A 6,907-nucleotide genomic window follows, 5' to 3' on the forward strand; every position below is an offset into this window, starting at 1 on the left:
GACGTGGGTTTTCTTTATAATTTTCTTTTTTCGCATAAAAAAATATATATGACCGCAGCCTCCCACCCTCAAACGTCTTTCGTGTAAATAAATGAGAAATGCTAAACCGAATTTGTTCAAAAGAGAGCCTCTACATAAATTTTTGGGTTAAATACTTTTTTGGTTATTGGATTTTACAAGAAAATTTAATTTGGTCAGTGAGAAAAAATTTAGTCAAATTGACCATTGTATTTACTAAAATTTACAATTTATAAACTTTATATTATCTTCTGTTAAGTGCAGTTTTTATTTTTATCTTTTTAGAAAGTACCTTCAATCTTCTTCCTGAGGAAAATCAAAAAGCTAAACCAAATTAAAATGAAATCAACAACTTATCAATATATTTTGGTGCTCTATCACCTTAATTACATCTCTTTGCCATCTAAAGTCACAATATAGTTCTCAGTTAATCGATTCAGGCTTTAATATAGAGCACCAAAATATAGAAATTTGATTGCACCACAATATAATACAAGATTGAACGTGCTTCCTAGAAAACTAAAAATAAAAGTTGCACTTAATGAAAGTGTAGGGGATTTTTTCTTCTAGTAACTACAAATGGGCTAGGCTGTCGTAAAGAGCAAACTGATGAAATTACCCTCTATGCCTGAGTTCATAAATCAAGCCCCAAAAATGCTTTGAAATGACAGTAAGACCTTAGGAAACACCTTGGTTACCTTCACCGACAAAAATAATAGCTTCTTACAGATGAATTCTTTTACAAGTAGAATTTTAGCTTGGCATGAGAGGCTTGTGGTATTGGAGCAAAGTTGTCGTGAGTTTAGCTTCAAAGGGAAAGAGCTGTAAGTTTCTATGAAAAACAAGGGTTCTAAGGAAAAGGAGGAAAGGATTATCAGAGGTTTTGGCTGAGAAAAGGAGAGAGGCTAGGCAATGGGTGTCTTAAGTATTTTTCTGGCAACTCGACAGAGGTTCTGTCAAACATCAGAATGATCTGCCAAGAGGAAAAACAAGGAGGAGAAGGATGAACTGAGCTCAAAATTGCTGGGTTTTGGAGGTAAGAGAAGAAGCTTGCTCTCTGGATGTGGTTTGAGTGAATTTCCAGTTGCTTGACAAAGCTTGGTCGCACTCTGGATGATGGATTTTGCTGGGTAGAGGAAGTTCCCTTTTATGGGCACTTAGAACCCTAATCTTATCGATCCTCCATTCCCACTTTTCCCTTGCTTCTTTCCATTCACTCCTTTTTGGTGAAATTTAACCAGAGTGCATAGGTAACAGGCTCTTTGGGGTTCCAAGGTTTTTGTATGGCTGGACCTCCCCCCATAGGGGTGAGGCGCCACTTGCTTTCTTCCTTGATTTTCAAAATAGAGCTCACAGAGGAAAAGAGAATAGGTAGAGTCATTTTTCCAATGGGTACTCTTCCTACACATATGGATTTCCTTTGGTTTTTCTGATGGCTTGCGTTTGTCTTTGGCCATGTGCTGGAGTCTCCCAAAGCCTGAGCGTACAAACATCTCCTAGTTTTCTATCGTGGTTTCATTTCGAACCATGTGTTGGAGATTTTTGGATATTTTCTAAGCCACTTGGGCTATTTGGGCCTTTCTAAGGTGATGAGTTAGTGTATTAAGGGAATGGGCCAACCTCCTAAGTGATGGACCATTTTTCTTGAGATGATGAGCTAATTTTTCCTAAATTATCGGGCTATTTTTATCGGGCTATTTTTTCTATAACCCAACCAAAAAACCCAAGCAAAATGGCCCACTAAAATTAACCCATATAGCCCAATATTTGATGAGATTAACCCATTTGTTTGGTAGGTTGAAAGCCCATACAAATTAGAAGTAAGAGGGCAGCAAAGGCTCCAACATTTGACTGAAAGGCAAAGCCTTGGAAGGAGCTGGGAAGACCATGTAGGCTGCTGGGAGGGAAGGAACAAGCTTTCAAGCAAAACATCCAAAGAAACAAAAGATATTGGCACGCAAGGAGCCACCCTTCAAACCAGCAAGTATACTAAAGCTCATTCCTTTATCAGATCTAACTATGAAGGAGGAAAAGAAAGGGAGAAAAGAAGATATCTGAAAATAGGAATTCATCACTAGGGAGGTTGCGGGAAAAAAGGCCTTGAGCTCCCAAATCTCCTGATTTTGTGCGAAAGAGCAGAGTAGATTTCACCAAAATAGGATGATTGAAGGGATGATAGGAGAAAGGAAGGGAAAAACTTGGCAAAATGGGATGGAAGCCATTAGGGTTTCTTGGGAAAAGATGGCTTCCAGCGGCTATAAATAGGGCCTCTTCTACCCAACAAAAATCATCCACAATCAGAGAGCAAGCTTCCTCTCTTACTTGCAAAATCCAGCCATTTCGTGCACTATTCACCCTTCTTCCCCATTTTCCCTCTTTTGGCAATTGTTCTAACAAAGGATGAGTCAACATTAAGTCACAAAGAAGCACCCAAGCCACCATTTCCTTTTGCCCCTTTCTCTCTCAGCCAAACCTACTTAAAAACCCTTCCACTCTTACCTGACACCCTCTCTACTCTCCAAAAACACATAATTCTTTCTTTAGTGCTAAACTCATGTCAATTTTGCTCCCATGGCATGATTTCCTCATGCCAAGCTAATAACTCATCTGTAAGCATTAAGAAATCATCTGTAAGATGCTGTTGTTTTGGCTGGTGAAGGTAACCAAGATGCTTCCTAAGGCTCTACTGCCCTTTCAAGCATTTTAGGGCTTGATTTTTGAACTCAGACAAAGGGGGACAATTTCATCAATCGCCCTTTACAACCCACCCATTCACAACTGCAAGTAAAAGCCCCTACATAAATTGGCGACTTTGCTGTGGTTCAAGCTGTTATCTTCACCAATGCCTCCAAAGAAGAAGGCCATAAGCAATAAACCAGAGAAAATAAAGAGATAAGAATATTTCCTCTTTTCTTTTCTTTTTTCCTTTTGTTGGCTATCTACTTTGCAAAACAAACATGATATAGATTGCTCACATGCTCCCTTTGTTTGTGCCTTAGATCTCCATTCTCAAGCAAAAAAAATTCTTGTAAGAGGGCTGGGGGCTTTGGCAAATCCATCATTCATGCCTTTGGGTAAACTACACATGCACCAAAATACTGGGGGGCTTCGTGCCAAACAAATTTTTTCAAAACGAAGAACAAGCCAAACACAAGCCAAGCAGTTGATACGGAGAGGTCATCTTCTCTGGCCAATAGAGGAGACTTGACTAACTCAAGAACAATATAGCCATATCTTGCACAAAACTACGCATGTGCTTCAACTAAAAATTGAACAAGTCCTCTCCGGAACACTGCTTGCGTCGCCTCCATCTTTGGCACTACCCACGGGATGTCCTGACTTTCTATGCCAATGTCGGTTCCACAATCCACATGCTCTCTACTGGAGGCCAAAGATAAGAAATTTTTTTTTTTTTCCTTTCCTACCTTTTTAGATTTCACAATAAAATATATATTATCATACTATATGCCATACTTGTAAAAGCAGCACGAGCATGTCATCTATTCAAATTTAAACATATACTGATAAATTTTCTTTCTTTTATGTATATAAATCATGTTTTAGGCCAATACCAACAGAGTGAAGTTGGACTATTCAGTTTCCTTTATTTCTTGTCTTTCACTTTGAAAGGAATACAAATACTAGGCATTTATACACTACCAAAAGCACAAGTATCATCACATGCTTTAATAATTGCCAAAGCATCACATGCTTGCATATTACTAAAAGCTACCTATGTTGGTTTTAATATTGATGTATGATTTATTCGTTAGTTAATGTTGTTGGATGACATCCATTTAAAATCGACAAATATTAATTATATTTGTTTACAAGCTGCAACACATGTATTATTTTAACCACCATCTGTTTTGGTCATGCAGAAATTATATATCTGTCAAGCACTCTGTTCTTCTAAAGACGATGAGTACATTCCTCTACACCTTAAGCCTCAAGGAGCATGAGACCTTATGTTCCTGTACTGATCAGCATCTTAACACGCTCAGTGGCGCCAAGCCAAGCCAACAACAAAATTGTGCCATAGGAGGTGGTCTCAAGAGGAATCGTGCCAAGAAGAAACAACCCATCTCCAAAATCATGCAACTCAAGCATTTCACTTGATGCAATCATTTCAAGCAAGCTAAACCAGATATCACAAGATCAAGCTTTTCAAGCAGCACAGTCAATATAAAAATGAGAACTTGGAATCTGCTTCTGCCGGAATGAACAAAAGAAGCCATCTTTTGTCACTCACGAGGATGTCATTGCCATGCTGGAGAAGAAACTAAGTCAAAGCCAAGAGGATTGGAGGTATGTTCCTTAGAAGCCGTATCCATCAAGCTTACTCTAGCAGCCATATCCTAAAGGCTGCGAAGCACCAAGTGTGGTCCTTTTCGACGGAAGGAAAGGGAGCTCGAAGGAGCACGTCAACCGTTTCATTGATGTCTTGGGACCACATGCTGGTGATTATAATCTCCGGCTTCGAGAATTTTTGAAAAGCCTTACCGACTATGCCTATACGTGGTATACAACTTTGGCACCGGCTCTGTCCGCTCTTGGAGGATTTGGCAAGTAGGTTATGTAAATAATCCAAAGCATGAGGAAAGAGTTACTACCACTCAACTTAACAACACTGGCCAAAATCATGGAGAGGATCCAGTGGACTTTGTGCGTGGGTTCCGGGACCTAGTGTTGAATTGCTACAATGAGAAAGATAAGGAGGCACTTGTTGAAATTTGCATCAGCAATATCGTGGCAGATTATAGAGTTTATTTGGAGAATATTGGCATCAGTCAATTTTCTCGGCTGCTGGAAGCAGAAGGAAAACGAGCATGTCCACAAACTAAACGGGCAAGAAGCTTGGAAGAGTAAAGAACAGAAGCACACCAGACATTGGATGAGGATGCTAAATCATCCAGTAATTGCAATTCATTGTGAAAGAAAGGGCAGGGAGATGTACCTGCCACTGCCATGCAAAGATGGAGAATTCCATGCCATTCTTGATACAATGTTTGTCCATGGTGCAATCGAACCCCTCAAGCCCTACAAAATTCCTACCAGAGAAGAAAAGTGTGATCCTAGGTACTGCCGTTATCATCAATTTGTGGGTCATTCAACCACTGCTTGTCAAACTTTGAGGAAAATCTTGCACGCCGAGATACATGACGGAACTCTTGAGCTGCCCTCTAGGAAGCAAGCTCTTGACAAAGACCCCTTGCCAAAACAAAGGGGAAAGGCGATGGTTGCTATCATTACATGCTCTAATGACTTGCTCGGTGACGATGTATTGTGCCACCCATGGAAGAGTGACCCAAAGCCATTGGAGGCTATTTGGGAGCCCTGTGGAAACATGGAGAAAGCTTATTGGTGTAAATATTCGAAACTTTCAAGTTATCGCACCATGTGGCCACTTGCTGATATATGGGAGGATAGTTCCAGCAGCGAAGTATTCACATTGGAACATGCTAGAAGAACACCACTTGGGGGCTTCATTTGGTCAGCAAGATTATCAAGAGATAGCTGCCGTAACCTCTGATAACCTCACAGAAGTTAGAAGAAAGTGCAATGGGTTATGAGCTGCAAATCACTCCTTGATTAGTTGGGTTATGAGCCGCATGCAAGTAAAGCAGCAGCTGTGGCACTGTTAAATTTCTCAACAGAGCATGGCAGCCTAGTATAACACATGCCAAATACATGCCAACCTAAGCTACAAGCTTTCATGCTATTGCAAGTCATGCACACTCCTTGGCCATTTCATACTTGGGGGCTTGATTTGATTGGAGTATTCATCAATGCAAAGTGGCTCAAGCTTTACTATTGCTAAGTTAATCTTATGTCAAGCACTTTTTATTATTGCATTTCCTTTTATTTTAGACATGAACTCCTTCTGTCTTACCTTCAAAGACTCTTTTGCATGGTGCACCATCATGTAGCAGGGGCTTTGCAATGAGATTGAAGGATTATTTTGAATATATATATATATATATACACATATATATGTCACTGGAATTTTATTTTTATACATTTTAAACCTCCTTTACATAAAAACAAAAAAAAAAAAGCACGCCACTTAGTAGTAAGACATGCCAAGCAAAGTCACTTGGATGGGGTCCGGGGCCATCAACAAGCAGCATGCCTAAGCAAAATAATATGGGGCATGCATTCTTGAGCTGCTAAAACAACGAAACCATTGTCCCCTCTTTGATAAGCAACCAGAATATGCAAAACATTTGGGAATTTGGCAAAAACCATGCACATACTAGTCTGACCCTTTTTAGGTATGACAAGAGGGTGTTTTTCAGGCCTAGTGGTCAGACAAAATTTTGGCAGCATATACATTGTTTTTAAGGATATCCTACCTCAGAGAATCTAGTTCATAAAAAATAAATTTTGCCAACCAAGCAATATATATATAAGACATGCATATTACAACATGCCTCAAGCATTCAGAAATTAATACAAGCTCCAGATTCAACACTGCATTACAAAGTCATAACAACATGGTCGTTAGAGTGTCCAAAAGAAAAGAAAAAACTACAGTCAAAGCAAGATAAAACTACACATGCTAAAGACCCATGCAATGGTCTCTCCACGCGCCAAGATAATCGATCACCAAGCCAAGAAGAGACAACCTGCAAGAAGAAAGAAGGGCATGTAATTCTCGGTGTTTGTCCTCTAATCAATGTTCAAGGTGTTGGCAAGATCATGTGATAATTCCATACTATGAACTAAAGACGGCACGTGCTAGGTCCTTCACGAGGTTAAGGAGGAAGTCCACATGAAAGCCCAGAGTTATGGCCTCAAATATCGCGTCCCGCCAACAAAATAGTCTGTGATCAGTGATATCAAGGAGATGCATGGTGTCTATCCCATGAAGCACTAAGCCAATGGC

The sequence above is a fragment of the Prunus mume genome, linkage group LG6, assembly GCF_029339155.1.
Source record: "Prunus mume cultivar Tortuosa linkage group LG6, ASM2933915v1, whole genome shotgun sequence".
NCBI lineage: Eukaryota > Viridiplantae > Streptophyta > Magnoliopsida > Rosales > Rosaceae > Prunus > Prunus mume.